This window comes from Dendropsophus ebraccatus, chromosome 12 (assembly GCF_027789765.1).
Source record: "Dendropsophus ebraccatus isolate aDenEbr1 chromosome 12, aDenEbr1.pat, whole genome shotgun sequence".
NCBI classification, from domain to species: Eukaryota; Metazoa; Chordata; class Amphibia; order Anura; family Hylidae; genus Dendropsophus; species Dendropsophus ebraccatus.
The window spans coordinates 62,888,613-62,906,056 of NC_091465.1; the positions used below are offsets into that span (position 1 = coordinate 62,888,613).

Here is a 17,444-nt window from a genome sequence, read left to right on the forward strand (position 1 = left end):
GTGATGAGCGAACTTGACGAACGTTCGAGTTTGGCTGACACCAAAGGCTCAGCATTTGACTCCTGGTGGCTGAAGATGTTGGATGCAGTGCCAGGGAGTCTTGCAGCCTATGGCATCCAACCTACTCTGCACGTTCGCTCATCATTAGTAGTGACTTATCTCCTCTGAGAATAAAAAGACCAGACATATTAATATCCAACAGCCTGAATCTACTTTACCTAACATGTCAATCTCTATTGCATCTCTAGGCTGGGTTCACACTACGTATATTTCAGTCAGTATTGTGGTCCTCATATTGCAACCAAAACCAGGAGTGGATTAAAAACACAGAAAGGCTCTGTCCACACAATGTTGAAATTGAGTGGAAGGCCGCCATATAACATCAAATAACGGCCATTATTTCAATATAACAGCCGTTGTTTAAAATAACAGCAAATATTTGCCATTAAATGGCGGCCATCCACTCAATTACAACATTGTGTGAACAGAGCCTTTCTGTGTTTTTAATCCACTCCTGGTTTTGGTTGCAATATGAGGACCACAATACTGACTGAAATATACGTAGTGTGAACATAGCCCTAATCTGCGTGGCCAACATCACCATTTAATTATTAATGTCTACTGGATTCGTTCGGCTGGTTATTGGCTAAAATGATGTGTGGATGATGTGATCTGATAACTACAGCAAACTCTTCACCACTTTACACATGTGCACTCTATACTTTTTGTGGTAAGCACAACATAAATGTGAATGGGGGACCCAGATCTTAAAAATGGCAGCAGCTCCATGCCTCTGTTCACACAGCAGGTTGCATGCTGCATTGGGCTTAAGTACAGACAAAAACAGACACCTTAACGCTGGTGACATGGTACACTCTGTTTGATCAAATAGTTTGCTAAGATCCTCATTTTTTAATATGTACAGAGCAGGTTTTTATCGTGTGTACATCGGGGGGAGTATACACTGTAAGAGCTTGCACCTGTAGGTTGCTGTTGCACTTTCTGTTTTTTTTTTGCCACATCTGATACGTCATAGGTGGCACATACCACCACCACCATAATATTGAGAAATCGAGTATGAAGAGGTTTGGTTCCCAAATAACTTTAGTAGTTGTAATAATAAGGAAATAAGGATTATAATCTGAAGCCTGAAGGTAGAAGAGGGGGGACAGTCCTGGGAAAAACGAGGCACATGGGAATCCTATATATAGACAAGCACATCACTGCAGGAAGAGATGCATATCCGCATTATGTGCTCACGCTCCCCAAGGAAGAGCCCCTGGCCCTCGTAAGACCAGCAGAAGGTACACATACTTGGCATCCTCACAACTTCAACTTACTATTTATTTGTTAGTGAAGTCTTATGCAGTAGTGCATGGACAATAATAGAGAATTTATTAATTTATTTATCTCCTCATCCCGCCAAAGGAGAAGGTGATGCTACTAGACAGCAGCTTAAGGTTTTAGGCAAGAACCAAGCACATTTTTCTTTCAACCTATGGTTGCAGATTTGGTTTCCTTTAAATAACTCAATTGTGATTTCCTTTAATCATGTAGGTTTCATTTATTTATTTATTTTTTTATTGTTATTTATTTTCAGGATTTTCTTACATTCTGTAAGTATACACCCTCTATGTTAACCCCTTATCTCATGTGTGGATTTCAAGTTACAGACTTGGCCCATCTGAGCCAAGTCTGAATACTCTGTTGATATTTAGTGGACAATTTGTCTTCTGCAAAGATCTTTAATGAACATGGGGTCTCTTATGATGATCTGTTTTTTTTTATCTGATAATGTGCTCTGTTAAGGGGGTACTCCAGCGAAAAACACTTTCTTTCAAATCAGCTGGTTTCAGCTGGTTTGTAATTTACTTCTATTTAAAAATCTCCAGTCTTCCAGTACTTATCAGCTGATGTATGTCCTGCAGGAAGTGGTGTATTTCTTCCAGTCTGACACAGTGTTCTCTGCTGACATCTCTGTCCATGACAGGAACTGTCCAGAACAATAGAAGTAAATTACAAATCTATATAACTTTCTGAAACCAGTTGATTTGAAAGAAAAAGATTTTTGCTGGAGTACCCCTTTAAAGTCTAGGGAAAAGTAGCCATCGGTGCACGCATGACATAGTTCCAAGATTGGAATTTCTGCTTCTTTATATGATGTGAACACTTTTCCATAGACTTCAATAGAAACACATTATAAGATTCACAATCATTTCAACTTTTTAGGTCTGTTCTCCATATTTTTCAACCAATTGTTTATCTGCTGTTTATCAAGGGTTCAGTGTCTCTATCCTACTAAACAACAAATCAGGTCAACTACATATTCAAATGAGGTACCATGATAATATATAGCCCTGCACCATATGAAAACCTTCTTTAGAAATATCAGTTTCTACAAATATTTTATTTATTATCCTTGAGTTACATGAGCGGTCAATAGCTAAAGCACAGCCAGACTCAGCACACATGGTGGTAGCAGAGGTAAGACGTCAGCTCGTTGTGGTGAAGGGGGTACCGAGCCAAGTCTAGATACACTTGTTGGGTTTCATACCACATAGAGCACACCAGTAGTAGTTAAAGTAGGTTTACCCCCTAGACTTCTTAATGTCATTTGACTAGTTTTGATTTGCGTTAATGATACATTTTTGCCATGATTTTGCAGCTATTTTTGTGCACTTGCTGTAAAATAGTGTTATTTGATGATGCAAAAACGGACATAATATTCAGAAGGTATGTTTGGCTGAAGATTGTAAATCCAGTCATAGTTATACAGAGTATACAACAACAGGTCACAAGTTGACATGTTTAGTCAGCAGCAACACACAAGAGTCACAGGGTCATATTCTTTTAGCACAGCTTGACCCAAGCCAAGGTCTGACACGTCTAACTATAACTTTCCTAGGCCAAAGGTGCCATCTTCCTTAAGCATGCACTGTCCCAACTACTCCTGGCATGTCTACACCCAGACAGTGTATGGCTATGGTAATATGGACGCCTTTCCTTCCTGGTCAGCTTCTATTTACCTACTTGGTCCTGGCAGGAAGAGAAGAACTTCTAGTAGCTATTAGTCGGCATTGTCGCTACATGTCTTAATGAGAGTGGGCTGAAACATCACTTAACCAAAAAAGATGGCCACGGTGGTCTGAAAGGCTGTGATTTTTATAAACACTAGAAAAATTAATCGTCTCTGCCCAATTATAACGTTTTGTCTTTTTCTTTGTTCATTGGACTTCATTAAGCCGTTGTTTCGTGTATCCGATCCATATGCCATTGTTTTGTTTAGGGGAAATCACTATTAAAGGAGAAGTCCAGTGAAAATTTTATTAAGGTATTGTATTGGCCCCCAAAAGTTATACAAATCCCCAATATACACTTATTACGGAAAATGCTTATAAAGTGCTTTTTTCCCTGCACTTACTACTGCATCAAGGCTTCTCTTCCAGGATAAAATGGTGATGTCACAACCCGACTCCCAGAGCTGTGCGGGCTGTGGCTGCTGTAGAGGATGATGGCAGGGGACACTGAGGGACACAGGGCACTGGAGAGACACTGAGCATCCCTCTGCCATCATCCTCTCCAGCAGCCACAGCCCATACAGCTCTGGGAGTCGGGTCGTGACATCACCATTTTATCCAGGAAGTGAAGCCTTGATGCAGTAGTAAGTGCAGGGAAAAAAAGCACTTTATGTGCATTTCCCATAATAAGTGTATATTGGTGATTTTTGTACCTTTTGGGGGGCAATAAGATACTTTAATGAAGATTTTTGCTGGACTTCTACTTTAAGGCTGGGTTCACACGTAGCGTATCCGCAGCGGATTTTATGCTGAGAGTATGTCAAAATCAGCGCCCTTAAACCCAGCGGCCCGAGTACATATTGGCACTGATTGGCTGAACCCTGGGAGCCTCTGAAGCAAGCCGCAGCGGGGACCCGGCCATATTTACAGCTCCTGCTGCCCTAGACACTAAACCTGAAGATGCCCATTTTCACTGACCTACAATGAACATACAGATAGGTGTAGTGCTGCGGAATCTGTGTGCGTTATACAAATAAAATTAAAAAAACTTAGTTTATGAACAATCATATTGATAATTGATCAGTATGCACCTGCCGTACATATGGACGGTGTGCAGCAAAATGGATTGTTGGAACTCCGCCATCATGTAGTGTTTAAATCTTCGCAGGACTGTACTGACACTGATGCTGGGAGTTCTAATAATCCTTTCCGCTGCACACCATCCGTATGTACAGTACATCAGGTGAATGTAACGTGGGTATAAGACCAAAGAGAAGATGGAGACCGCACTTCCAAAGAAGAATTCACACTTTATTCACACCAGATGCAACGTTTCGGCTCAATGTGCAGCCTTTCTCAAGCATCACTGCTTGAGAAAGGCTGCACATTGAGCCGAAACGTTGCATCTGGTGTGAATAAAGTGTGAATTCTTCTTTGGAAGTGCGGTCTCCATCTTCTCTTTGGATATTCTATACGAACCTGGGTCCGGTTTGGTGAGACGTGCACCCGCACATATATGTTTTTCTAGTGCTGCTGAACATTTTTTCAATTTACTGTGGGTATAAGACCACCATACCAGACCTGCCATACTGTGACTGTATACCAACACCATACCAAACCTGATACCACCATACTGTGACTGGATAACACTGCCATACCAGACTTGATACTCTGACTGGATAATACCACCATACAGTGACTCCCCTGAAAAGATGCTGGATTGAGAGGCAAGTCTGAGAGGGAGATGGGAGAGCAAAAAAAAAAGAACCCCACAAAGTGCCGCCCTAGGAACCGAATCACAAGTGCCTAGGGGTAAGTACGGCCATGGAATTGGTAAAGTTTGTACCCGGGCCATGGGGGTTAAGGGCACTGATTTTGACATACTCGCAGCTGAGGAGAATTTGGTCCCACTGCGAGTATGTCATCCCATTGAAGTGAACGGGCAGGTATCCGCAGCGGATTTCGCTGCCAACTCGCAGCATGACATCCGCTGCTGGTACGGTACGTGTGAACGTACCCCATAGCACTATATACTCCGACCTTTATAACCAGTTCATTTTATTTTGAATCTAAGAAATAGCCAAACTGTTAGGAGATGGAGTCACAGGGCTCTATGGAAGAACCCAGTGCTAAACAACATTGACAGTGAGGAGACATATAGGGGGAGATTTATCAAACATGGTGTAAAGTGAAACTGGCTCAGTTGCCCCTAGCAACCAATCAGATTCCACCTATCATTTTCCAAAGAGTCTGTGAGTGATGAAAGGTGGAATCTGATTAGTTGCTAGGGGCAACTGAGCCAGTTTCACTTTACACCATGTTTGAGAAATCTCCCCCATAGAGTTTTACCTGATCCACCACTGGAGTAGACAACATAAGGTCTGGCAAAGTCAGGACTTTTACAAGAATCTTCCCAGACACCTGATTTACTTATATGCCAAATCATATAAGCATTAAGGCCTTATCACACGGAAAGATTATCGGCCGTATTCAGCAGATACTGCCGTTACGGCCGATAATCGTCCTGTGTAATAGAACACAATGATCAGCCGGTTAATCGATGTAGTAATTTTTCTTTCAACATATTGAAAGACAAACAACTCGTATAGCAGTGATATGCTGCCGTCGCACCGTGGAATAGGAGCGGCAGCAGCAGACCTCTGCTATCTGCTATGGGTTGCCCGAGCGATCAAGCGATCACCCGGGCAGCCTACCTGCGGCCCCCTCTGCTCTCACCCGCTCACTGCCGCCTCTATTGTAATAGCGGGAAACAAGGAAAAAACTAGCGCTGCCAGCGCTCCTCACAGTCGCCCTGTGTAATAGGGGCTTTAGAATGTCTATACAGAACAGGCTTTGATAATGGCTGATAGCAGAGAGCAATAGTAAGTGAGTTGTGTCCAGAAGGTGGAGACCTTTCCAGAAACCTTTCCAAACACCTGATATAGTTAAGTGCCAAATCTGGGACAAAAGGAGGAGATTTATCACACTTTCTTATAGTAAGATTCTCTTTGTTACCCATAGCAACCAGTCACAGATTAGCTTTCATTTTTCATATTGCATATGAATGCATATGACAGTATGATACATTTACCCCAAACTGTTCTGGTGTTTGGATGCCTATAGACCACAGGCTGTGATAGATAGATAGATAGATAGATAGATAGATAGATAGATAGATAGATAGATAGATAGAGGCAAGATGGATGGATGGATGGATAGATAGATAGATAGATAGATAGATAGATAGATAGATAGATAGATAGATAGACGATACATAGAAGATAGATAGATAGATAGATAGATAGATAGATAGATAGAAGATACATAGATAGATAGATAGATAGATAGATAGATAGATAGATAGATAGAGGCAAGATGGATGGATGGATGGATGGATAGATAGATAGATAGATAGATAGACGATACATAGAAGATAGATAGATAGATAGATAGATAGATAGATAGAAGATACATAGAAGATACATAGATAGATAGATAGATAGGAGATAGATAGATGGATAGATAGATAGATAGATAGATAGATAGATAGATAGGAGATAGATAGATGATAGAGAGATAGGAGATAGATAGATAGATAGATGATAGATAGGAGATAGATAGATGATAGAGAGATAGGAGATAGATAGATAGATAGATACATAGAAGATAGATAGATAGATAGGAGATAGATAGATAAATAGATAGATCTGAGAGAGAGAGGCAAGATGGATGGATGGATAGATAATAGATAGATAGATATTTAGATAGATATGTAAAGTATTTCAATGGCACTCCAGATTAGGTAAAAACAAGCTTTATTTTATTCAGTGAGTATACAGCACAGCACAGCATGTATATTCAGTCGACTATGCTGTATACTCACTGAACTAATCGAAGCTTGTTTTTTCACCTAATCTGGAGTGCCATCGAAATACTTTACATATATATATGCACCTTGTGGTTGGAGGATACATCTGGCACCCTGTTTCTTTTTGATGTGCTGCTGATTATACTAAAGAATAGATAGATAGATAGATAGATAGATAGATAGATAGATAGATAGATAGATAGATACACTGGCGTAGCTACCATGGGGGCAGGGTACGCCGTCGCTATGGGGCCCGGGGGCTTAGGGGGCCCGGGCCCCCGCGTTAAAGTATGCCCCCGCCCCCTGTATTGCCGCTCACTATGCATATGCATAGTGAGCGGCCCTGAGCCATCCCCTCCGCCCGCCCCTTCTATCGCTGCTCAGCTGAGCCGATCAGAAGCCCGGAAAAGTGCAATGAGCAGCACTTTCCTGGGCTCCTGATCGGCTAAGCGGCGATGGAGGGGGCGGGCTGGGCGTGCGGAGGGGATCGCTGTCCTACTCACCTATCCGCCGGCCCCAGCAGCTCCTCTCCCGACACTCCGGTCTCCTGTCATCCTCCGGGCACAGGCAGTGGGGTACAGAGACGCTGCCTGTGTCCCGGAAGTGTTCTGCAGCGGCAGTCTCTCTGTCCCCCGCTGCCTGTGCCCGGAGGATGACGGGAGACCGGAGTGTCGGGAGAGGAGCTGCTGGGGCCGGCGGACAGGTGAGTAACCTGTTTGTTGTTTTTCTGGTCGCAGGGGGGATTGGCTACTATGGGGGGCACTGTATGGGGCATTGGCTACTATGGGGGCACTGTATGGGGCATTGGCTACTATGGGGGGCACTGTATGGGGCATTGGCTACTATGGGGGCACTGTATGGGGCATTGGCTACTATATGGGGGCACTGGCTACGATGGGGGCACTGTCTGGGGCATTGGCTACTATATGGGGGCACTGTATGGGGGCATTGGCTACTATATGAGGGCACTGGCTACTACATGGGGGCATTGTATGGGGGCATTGGCTACTATGGAGGGCACTGGCTACAATTGGGGCACTATATGGGGGCATTGGCTTCTATGTGGGGGCATTGGATACTATATGGGGGCATTGGCTACTATGGGGGGCACTATATGGGGGCATTGGCTATGTGGGGGCATTGGCTACTATATGGGGGCATTGGCTACTATGGGGGGCACTATGTGGGGGCATTGGCTACTATATGAGGGCATTGGCTACTATGGGGGGCACTGTATGGGGGCATTGGCTACTATATGAGGGCACTGGCTACTACATGGGGGCATTGGCTACTATATGGGGGCATTGGCTACTATGAGGGGCACTATATGGGGGCATTGGCTTCTATGTGGGGGCATTGGATACTATATGGGGGCATTGGCTACTATGGGGGGCACTATATGGGGGCATTGGCTATGTGGGGGCATTGGCTACTATATGGGGGCATTGGCTACTATGGGGGGCACTATGTGGGGGCATTGGCTACTATATGAGGGCATTGGCTACTATGGGGGGCACTATATGGGGGCATTGGCTACTATATGGGGGCATTGGCTACTATGGGGGGCACTATATGGGGGCATTGGCTACTATGTGGGGCATTGGCTACTATGGGGGGCACTATATGGGGGCATTGGCTACTATGTGGGCACTATATGGGGGCATTGGCTACTATGTGGGGCACTATATGGGGGCATTGGCTACTATGTGAGGCACTATATGGGGGCATTGGCTACTATGTGAGGCACTATATGGGGGCATTGGCTACTATGTGGGGCCCTATATGGGGGGATTGGCTACTATGTGGGGCACTATATGGGGGGATTGGCTACTATGTGGGGCACTATATGGGGGCATTGGCTACTATGTGGGGCCCTATATGGGGGGATTGGCTACTATGTGGGGCCCTATATGGGGGGATTGGCTACTATGTGGGGCACTATATGGGGGCATTGGCTACTATATGGGAAGCACTATATTATGGGGGCATTGGCTACTATGTGGGCACTATATGGGGGCATTGGCTACTATGTGGGGCACTATATGGGGGGATTGGCACCAATCACACTGCTGCTATCTCCAAACTGTGACAATGAGCAAAATATTTTTTTTATATTTTCCCCCCTAAAATCAGGGGCGCGTCTGATCAAAAGGCGCGTCCTATAAAGCAAAAAATACGGTACTACATGGGGGGGGGCACAGAAGGGGCTAACTACTTAATGAGGGACACAGTTGTCTAACTACTATATGAATACAGAGGGGACCACTATATGAGGGAACAGATGGAGCAAATAGATGCATAGGATATTGGGGCATGAGTGAGGAACCTAAACTGTTTGTCTGTAAGATCCTACTGAGAGAAGTCCTTATGGTGGCCAGGCTGGATGGAGAAGAAGGGAAAGGCTACGTTCACACAGAGCAAAAGGAGCGGATTACGCAAGGAAATATTTCCGCCTGAAATCAACTGACGCTTAATTCCGAGCAGAATATAAGCAGAATGCAAGCAGAATCCCTGCGTATTCTGCTAGGAAAGTGTTCAGCTCGTAATCAGCTCTTGACAAATTCAGCGCGGAATACTCGAGGAATCCGCGCTGAATCCGCATGCATTCAGCGCTGAAATTCAGCGAGTATTTGGTGAGTAAACTAGACTATACCAGAACATATACTAGAATCCTCCTCCCCCCCTTTTCCCCATTTCCGCGCTGATTCAGCGAGTAATTTCCGCTTGTATTACGCTTGTATTCCGCGCTGAATCCGCGCTGAATCCGCGCTGAAACAGAAAATCAGAGCCCCATTGATTTGTATAGGCTTCCGCTAGCGGAAGAATGAACATGTTCATTCTTCTGGCGGAAAGCGGATTAGTTCAGTGCGGAAATTCCACTGTGTGAACTGCAGAGCAGAATTTCCATTCAACACAATGGAAATTAGCTCTGCACCTATTTTAACGGCTGAAATTTCAGCGCTGATTCAGCGCAGAAATTCAGCTGCTTTTGCTCAGTGGGAACGAGCCCAAAAAGTGAGCGACTCCGATTGGAGAAGACACCTGTAACTGCACTGTGATCACTTCTGGTGTGTAAAGCCTGTGTGGAGCCTATACATGCCACTGTATGGCCAATGGTGATATTGGACTGTGGATTTTATTCCGTAGCAGTGGTAGCATTATTCAGTATGTGGGGGTTTTAGTCAGTAAGAGGGGGTAATATTTGTCCCATGTAAACTGGTACTGTTTGTATTATTCATCTTAATATACTGGATTTGGTTGGTAACAATATAGTGGTAATGGCAGTGGTCATGGTGCTATAATGCTTTTCCTAATACTATATATACATATTGCTCTCTCTTCACAGCTTAGTGGTCAGTTGTTTGGGGGGGGGGCCCAATCAAAAGTTTGCTATGGGGCCCAGCTAGTTCTAGTTACGCCCCTGGATAGATAGATAGATAGATAGATAGATAGATAGATAGATAGATAGATAGATAGATAGATAGATAGATAGATCTGAGAGAGAGAGAGGCAAGATGGATGGATGGATAGATAGATAGATGGATAGATAGATGGATAGATAGATAGATAGATGGATAGATAGATAGATGGATAGATAGATAGATAGATAGATAGATAGATAGATAGATAGATAGATAGAAGATAGATAGATCTGAGAGAGAGAGGCAAGATGGATAGATAGATGGATAGATAGATAGGAGATAGATAGATAGATAGATAGGAGATAGATAGATAGAAGATAGATAGATAGATAGATAGGAGATAGATAGATAGATAGATAGATAGATAGATAGATAGATAGATAGATAGATAGGAGATAGATAGAAGATACATAGATAGATGATAGATATGTAAAGTATTTCAATGGCACTCCAGATTAGGTGAAAAAACAAGCTTTGATTTATTCAGTGAGTAAACAGCACAGCACAGCAAGTATATTCAGTCGGCTGTGCTGTATACTCACTGAACTAATCGAAGTTTGTTTTTTTCACCTAATCTGGAGTGCCATCGAAATACTTTACATATATATATGCACCTTGTGGTTGGAGGATACATCTGGCACCCTGTTTCTTTTTGATGTGCTGCTGATTATACTAAAGAATAGATAGATAGATAGATAGATAGATAGATAGATAGATAGATAGGAGATAGATAGATAGATAGATAGATAGATAGATAGATAGAAATTAGACTGCAGCACATCCAGACTTAGTCGGTGAAAATAAAGTGAACGGTTTATTCCATCAAAAAACACACAGGGAAAACAGCGACGTTTCGCTCCTCCAATAGGAGCTTTTTCAAGGAGCGTTCACTTTATTTTCACCGACTAAGTCTGGATGTGCTGCAGTCTAATGTCGTTGTTTCTGAATAGACACCTGTGGACCAAGGTGGGACAGCAGGCACCCAGCAGGACTTTTCTGAACTAGAGTGCTGCGTGAACTTTGTTTTTTCTAGATAGATAGATAGATAGATAGATAGGAGGTAGATAGATAGATAGATAGATAGATAGATAGATAGATAGATAGATAGGAGATAGATAGATAGATAGATAGATAGATAGATAGATAGATAGATGATAGATAGATAGATAGGAGATAGATAGATGATAGATAGATACAGGGCCGGTTTTAGACTAGATGTGGCCCTGGGCGAAGTTAAAGGTGGGGCCCCAAATGCTGAAATATTTTAGCAACAATTTAAGGTCCCCATACATGTTACTCTTTTGTTGGTGGTACCTGTTGCTCCTGGTGGGTTCAGCCATCAGCGTAAGGTGTATGGGGCTCTCTGGACAGTCCTCTGACAGATGATATCAGTGGACATAGGGGGTCGAGCTTGATGGAAAATCAACGCCCAACCTCTTTGTTCTCAGAGAGATAAGCCGCCATCAGATCTGTATGGCTATGGCTTTCCCCTCTCATAGAGAACACAGGAACACTCAGATGTGCCAAATTTCTGTGTATGGGGAGGACGGGACCGGATGGGACAGATAATTGTCAGCTGAAGGATTGTTCAGCCAGCAGTTATTGGAAGTGTACGGCCACTTTTAAGGCCGTATTACACGGCCTGATATTCCGCAGAAGCGAGCGCCAATCTGGTAGAATGGAGCTCGCTTAGAGAGCCTACTACATGGCTCTTTTATGATGCAGCAAAAGCTATGGAGGAGATTTATCAAACTGGTGTAAAGAAGAATTGGCTCAGTTGCCCCTAGCAACCAATCAGATTCCACCTACTTAGAATGTGAGTAATGAAAGGTGGAATCTGATTGGTTGCTAGGGGCAACTGAGCAAGTTTCATTTTACACCATGTTTGATAAATTTCCCCCCCTATGTGTATATATACAGTATATCATTAGTGATGTGTGTGCAATCCTTGCTGTATATAGTAAACAATAAAGATATATACTACCTGATTAAGGTCCCCCGGTGTCCTCAGGCCTTGTCTGTGATATATACTACCTGATCATGTTCCCCAGTGTCCTCTCAGAGCGATAGCGTCCTGATTCGGACAATTTTCGCTCCATGTATTAGGGCCCTTACTCAGTTCAGAAGGTTACATGCCGGGACTGCCGCTATATGCCAGGACTGCCGCTACATGTCAGGACTGCAGCTACATTATGGTTCTGCCGCTACATGTCGGGACTGCCGCTACATGTCGGGACTGCCGCTACATGTCGGGACTGCCGCTACATGTCAGGACTGCCGCTACATGTCAGGACTGCCGCTACATGTCGGGACTGCCGCTACATGCCGGGACTGCCCCTACATGCCGGGACTGCCGCTACATTATGGGACTGCCCCTACGTTATGGTACTGCCCCTACATTATGGGACTGCCCCTACATTATGGGACTGCCGCTACATTCTGGGACTGCCGCTACATTTTGGGACTGCCGCTACATTCTGGGACTGCCGCTACATTATGGGACTGCCACTACATGCCAGGACTGCCGCTAGTGGTGTAAACACAAGAACTATTTATATGAATTGCATTAAAAAAATAAAATAAAAAAATCACTATAATCAGGACCAAATATTACCTCCATACCGTTATTGAAGAAAACACACTATATATAGGCCAATATTACCACCATAAAGTGACCGCCCCATAATGACTTTATATACACTATATACAGACCAATATTACCGCCATAGAGTGACCACCGCATGACTCTTTATATACACTATATACAGACCAATATTACCGCTATAGACTGACCACTGTATAATGAATGACTCTATATACACTGTATACAGACCAATATTATGTGTCTGTAACTCTATGGCTGTACTTTTGGTCTGTATATAGTTTATATATAGAGTCATTATGTGGTGGTCACTGTATGGCGGCAATTTGGCAATATCATTATGTGGTGGTCAATCTATGGCAGTAATGACTATATATACACTATATACCGACCAATATTAATGCCAAAGAGTGACCACCGCATAATGGCTCTATATACAGACCAATATTACCGCCATAGACTGACCACCACATAATAACTCTATATACAGACCAATATTACTGCCATACAGTGACCACCACATAACTCTATATACACACTATATACAGACCAATATTACCGCCATAGAGTGACCACCGCATAATGGCTCTATATACAGACCAATATTACCGCCATAGACTGACCACCACATAATAACTCTATATACAGACCAATATTACTGCCATACAGTGACCACCACATAACTCTATATACACACTATATACAGACCAATATTACCGCCATAGAGTGACCGCCACATAACTCTATATACACACTATATACAGACCAATATTACCGCCATAGAGTGACCGCCACATAACTCTATATACACACTATATACAGACCAATATTACCGCCATAGATTGACCACTGCATAATGACTCTGTATCCAGACCAATATTATGTGGCGATCACTCTATGGCTGTACTATTGGTCTGTATATAGTGTATATAGTCATTATGTGGTGGTCACTGTATGGCGGTAATATTGGTCTGTATATATATATATACACACACACCATTATATATATATATATATATATATATATATATATATAAAAAAATTGAACACGAGGACGGCACTCCAGTAGTGTATAGTGAGGATTTATTCACCCAATCACAAACAGCTATATATATATATATATACACACACACAGCTATATATATATATATACACACACACACACACACCATTATATATATATATATATATATACACACACACACACACACACCATTTTATATATATATATATATATATATATATATATATATATATATATACACACACACACACACATCCATGAAAACACATTATACAGATACAAACCATCCAGTCCATACACTATACACAGGACATGTAACACACACTGCATTCATGCATTATACACCTACATTCATACACATTACACACTACATATACAGTATACTTACCCCCTCTAGCATGCTGGGTGTAGTGGTACATCCCCCTCATGTACCTTGCAGCAGCAGCAGGCTGTCATCCTCACCCGGCAGCCCTCTCCTCCATCGTCCCGACAGCTCCACACCAGAGCAGGAAGTCACGTGCAGAGAGGAGCTGGAGGGAGGGGGAGGGGGAGCTACACACACGGAGCAGACACCAGCCCAGCGTCCTGCAGCCTCTGCGTGACCCCTGATGGCAGCAGCCAGGGATCACTCCCAGACGCTGGAGGACGCTGTCTGTGCTCTCCTCTCCTACTGGAACTGCGGGAGGGGGCCCCTGGGGGATGGGGGCCCTGGGCATTTGCCCTGCTTGCCCCCCCCTAACGCCGGCCATGGATAGATAGATAGATAGATAGATAGATAGATAGATAGATAGGAGATAGATAGATAGGAGATAGATAGATAGATAGATAGATAGATAGATAGATGATAGATAGATAGATAGATAGATAGATAGATAGATAGATAGATAGATAGATAGGAGATAGATAGATAGATAGATAGGAGATAGATAGATAGATAGATAGATAGGAGATAGATAGATAGATAGATAGATAGATAGATAGATAGATAGATATTACATCATATGCACAAAAATTGTGAATGTTCTGCTTCAATGATCTGGCTATAAACCTACATGTCTTTGTACCATGATTTGGAGAGCTGAAGATAGATAAATATAAGAGAAATTAAAGATGGGCCAGATCACTTGCATGCAATGGATGGCAGCCTGTTGCTCTGCTTGTTATAGTATAGCTCCCAGTATACAGCAGCAAACTGCTTTCTTCTTACTAATCAGAGAGTGTCAGTAACATTCAGTAATATTATCTATTGGAGCAATAATAACACAATTTGTTTATTTCTGTATCCAATCCTTTAGTGTTATTTTTTCTACATCATCACTGCCCTCTACTGGTGCAATGTTCTGATTTATTTTTTTCTAAACAAAATATATTACAAATCTACATGCAGCCTTATGCCCTGAGAATGCATTCAATGTGTAATGGAAGCTTTAATGGTGGGTCAACTGATACAATGTAGAAAACGCCAAATGAAGTAACAAACTAACAACATGGCATAAAAGAACATGTACCAACTAGTTGATGCTCGGCAGCACTGTATTAGTAAAATTACCGATCCATTAGAACTCTTTTTTTATTTACACGGGAAAAAATTATATATTTATTTTTTTCTAATTTGTCTTTATTCCTTCTTGTACAGGTCCTGCTACAAATCTCTGACACTTTCTGGCACCAGTTGATTTGAAATATTTTTTTTGGGGTCGAACTACCCTTTTAATGTCAGCTAACCCACCACCCAATGTGAATGAAGGTGTCCCAAGGTCAGGGAGAGAAGGATCAGGCAGTTGGGTATCAGCATGCTTGATCCTTGTTTTCTCTTGGAGCAACGATGTAAACGAGCGCCAATCTGCTAGATCTGCCTATTCCACGGCCCAGATGTCCTTGCAGCCCTTGTTTCATACATTAACTGTCCAGGCTGCAGGTCTTCTTCTCCCAGTCCCGCGCGGCAGCATTGGCTTCGGAGCGGAGCTGTCTGAACTGACAGACTGCTCAGCCAATCACTGACCGCGGCCCGTATGTAATGTATGGTTCTGCTGAAATCGTCGGTCCCCGCCACGCACCGCTATTCAACCGTAGCGATGCGCTGGTGGCGCACAACAATTTTAGGTCTGAACCTAAATGAACGATCAGCCGATGACACGATCATCAGCTGATCATTCTCTCTATTCCACCGAACAAAAATCGGCTGATTCGGGCCGAATGGGGCCGATTCGGACAATTATCGCTCCTGTGGAATAGGGCCCTAACGATTGAGGTTTCTGACATGCCTTTCTCTCCTCCCCTTATTCAGAATAGATATGTGCTTAACCAAACCACATGTACATGTGTATGAGAAGGGGTCAGAAGAAATAGCTGCCAGCAGGTATCTAAAGTGTATGGAAAGCTTAACACTACTTTGAATCTAAGTTTTCTTTGTTTTCCTCTATGTCGCATGTTGTGACTGGGTTTATGTTGATAGACGGAGCCTAATTTCTATACAGAACACAGCAGACTGTTTGTGCTATGGAACAGATAAGACCCAACACAAGTGAATACAAAATCTTCCCATATTTCTTTAGGAAGCCTCCAAGGCACAGCAATTGCACCTTCGGTGATCAGTTGTTTTGTTCTCACACACCCTTGCCCTAAAGGTAGGGTGGGTTCATTTGTCTTCAGCCAGTTTGCCACTTTCTTTCCTTTGAAATTAGATTGTTGACCTGAGGCTCTTGTCTAATGTAAGCCACATGTCAAACGTGTGCATTTCACAACTGATATATATATAGTATCTAAAGGCCCTATTACACCAAGCGATTATTGGCCGATTATTGGCCACTATGGCCCATAATCACTTGGTGTAGTAGCTAGTGTTAAAAGCCAATGATCAGCCGACATGCATGTTGTTGGCCGCTGAGGAGCAAGTGAGTGCTGACCTGAAAGGTTGCTCCTCCTGATCCTCCCATGTAATTGGGCCTTAAAGAAGGATGGAAAATGACACTTCATCAGAACCCAAATATTCTGTTTGAAAAGGTGCAAATAAAAACATTCAGCATGTTGGAGAATTCCCTTTGGTCCATATTGGTAATGACCATAAAATGTTTTACGGATGTAATTTTCTAAGCTACTGGAGTGACTGTCAGCGGAAGTGATTGCAATTAAATGGTTGTAAATTTGTGGGAAGAAAACATTCCAGAAAGCTAATCTGACTAGATGGATGCAAAAAAAAAACAGGTAGGTTTTTTTTGTGTGTCTTTTGTAAGTTGATCTTTTGAGTCACAGTCAGTTTTGATCTGGCTTAACTGATGTGCAGAGTCTAAAAAATCTCCCTTCCAAGGAGACCAGAGTCCGATGATGAGATCTGCCTTGTAGTAGCCTCATATGTTTCATTGGTGTATTGGATATTCTGAAGAAAAAATATATTCTGGAATTAACTTTGTCCATGTCATGAACTGTCCAGAGTAAAAGAGGTTTGTCCGGGGAGGTTTACTCCTGCACTGACAGACCAGCGGTGGGAAGTAGAGAGCCGCAGCCATAGGAG

General features: G+C 43.0%; 1 protein-coding gene across 4 annotated transcripts in view; it reads right to left on the reverse strand.

Annotated features, from left to right (window-relative positions):
- LOC138770156 (transcriptional enhancer factor TEF-1-like) overlaps nt 1–14,529 on the reverse strand; it is an 87,312-nt gene extending 72,783 nt beyond the window's left edge. For 2 of the 4 annotated variants that reach the window (XM_069949121.1, XM_069949122.1), the window contains exon 1: nt 14,322–14,528. The gene's annotated coding sequence lies outside the window, so the exon portion shown is untranslated. Of the gene's footprint in view, nt 1–14,321 lie in introns of all 4 variants that reach the window. The other 2 variants (XM_069949118.1, XM_069949123.1) reach the window with 2 other exon arrangements.
- Between the last annotated feature and the right edge of the window lie 2,915 nt (nt 14,530–17,444).